This window comes from Dioscorea cayenensis, chromosome 1 (genome assembly GCF_009730915.1).
Source record: "Dioscorea cayenensis subsp. rotundata cultivar TDr96_F1 chromosome 1, TDr96_F1_v2_PseudoChromosome.rev07_lg8_w22 25.fasta, whole genome shotgun sequence".
Lineage (NCBI taxonomy): Eukaryota > Viridiplantae > Streptophyta > Magnoliopsida > Dioscoreales > Dioscoreaceae > Dioscorea > Dioscorea cayenensis.
In genome coordinates, this window is record NC_052471.1 from 26,827,013 (window position 1) to 26,829,200 (window position 2,188).

General features: G+C 34.0%; 1 non-coding gene across 1 annotated transcript; it reads right to left on the minus strand.

Moving 5' to 3' along the window:
• Positions 1-1,745: 1,745 nt before the first annotated feature.
• LOC120267085 lies at positions 1,746-1,852 on the minus strand. Its single transcript, XR_005538397.1, has one exon. It is a non-coding gene; the product is annotated as a small nucleolar RNA R71 (small nucleolar RNA).
• Positions 1,853-2,188: the final 336 nt, after the last annotated feature.

Here is a 2,188-nt window from a genome sequence, read left to right on the forward strand (position 1 = left end):
TTACCTCTAATCTTATTCTTAACGTATTGTAGGAAAGAAAGAGAATGATTTGAAGGAAGAACATGTAAAAAACACAAATTTGGAGAAAGAAGAGCAAAGTTTTAACAAAGAGAGAACAAGCAAAACAGAAAATCTAGTGCCTAGGTGCTACAACATCAAGATGTGCAAAACAGAAAGTGTAGCTCTTAAACGCTACATTCTTTGGCACCTAGGCGCTATGAGGGAACAAGCATAACAAAAAGGGAACTAAAAAGAAGGAGAATTTCAAGATCAAGAGACCGGGAGCGAAGATTCGGTGCGGATTCATTTCTAGGCTTTAGTTTTTAGTTTTTCTTTGTTTATTTGATTATGAACCTTATTAATATGTCAAACTTTGCAATTATTATGTTCTAAATACTTTTTCTAAGGTTTATGATGTAGCCCGACTATGAAAACCTAGATTCATGTTTATTTAATTCAATAGATGCTTGTTTCAAGACTATATTGGATATTTTAATCTATACTTAATGCTTGTGATTTCCTGATCTCCAATTGCATGATTAGTAATTTGATTTGAGACCGAGAGGTGATAATTGAATTAGGTCTTGGTTGAAATATCGTACAATCATCGTAAAACAGATATATTTATGAGGTTGTATGCATCATTATAAATTTGTAGAGCTCAATGAGTTTCATTGGTTCACAGTTATCTCAGAGATGATGTTAACTTATCTAGTGGAATATGCTATTGATGCTTGAGAAAGATCAATATGTAATTTAGGGAAATTTAATGCCAACAAAAGAAACGAACATTGATTGATTGAATTAGATGATCTAGGTGGAATTAGTCTAGGTGAACTCAGAAACCCTAGAATCACTTGACAATGATTTCGTCTCATCTAACTATCTTTCTTTAGTTCTTGAATTAGATTTTCTAGATTAAATCTCTTCAATCTCATTAGTAAAGTAGAATTAAGGCTATTGATTTTGGTAATTAATAAACTCAATCCTTGTGGGATGATACTCTCTTATCATTATATTACTTGTTTGCGATAGCATATACTTGCATTATAAAAATCACAACAAACAAGTTTTTGGTGCCGTTGCTGGGGATTGTGTTCTTTATTAATACCAAGATAAAAAAAATTCTGGTTTTACTTCATAATTCATTATTCTTGATTTTTTTTAATCAAAATTGTTAAAATTGAATGCAAAAATTTGGTAATAAAAGTCTCATACCTTTTGACCCTAAAATATAATGTACGTGTCACGGGAACAAGAAGGAGAAAAGACTTACAAATAATCAATCACTAGAAGGCATGGATAATCCTGAGGAAGCAAGAGCTAGGGACAATACACCAACAAATGAGCAAGTATTTAATAATCTAATGGTGGTTAATCAACCAATGGTTTTGCGTGATTACACGATGCCATCAGCTGGAATTCAACTTGTGACTAGGCATCCAGTAATTCAAGTGAACAACTTTGAGCTAAAGCCAGTGACTCTTCAAATGATTCAAGCTATCCAATTCAGTGGGCTACCTAATGAAGACCCTAATCTTCATATTGCAAACTTTCTTGAAGTTTGTGATACAGTAAAGTACAATGGAGTGGAGGATGAAGCTATTCATCTACGTCTATTTCCTTTCTCTTTGAGGGACAAAGCAAGAAACTGGTTGAATTCATTGCCATCAGATTCCATTGTTACATGGGATGATCTTGTTCAGAGATTTCTTACCAAATTATTTCCACCAGCCAAAACAGCAAAGATGCGGATTGAAATCAATAATTTTGCTCAATATGAAGGCGAAAATTTATATGAGGCATATGAAATATACAAGGAATTATTAAGAAAATGTCCTCATCATGGGTTGCATAAGTGGATGCAAATTCAAAACTTTTACCAAGGCCTGAACAACAACACCAGAACACTAGTGGATGCATCTACAGGTGGTGCCTTAATGAAAATAAACTATTGATGAGGCGTATGAATTGCTAGAAGATATGCCCGCTAACAACTATTAATGGCCTAATGAGTGAAACATGCCAAGGATGATAGCTGGAGTACACAAGATAGATGCCATTACCAACTTTTCGGCCCAGATACCAGCTCTCTCAAAGCAGTTATAGTATAGTAATTTGGCAGCAAATGGAATAAAGACTACATCTCTAGCTTGTGAAATGTGTAATGGGCCTCATCAAAGCTTTG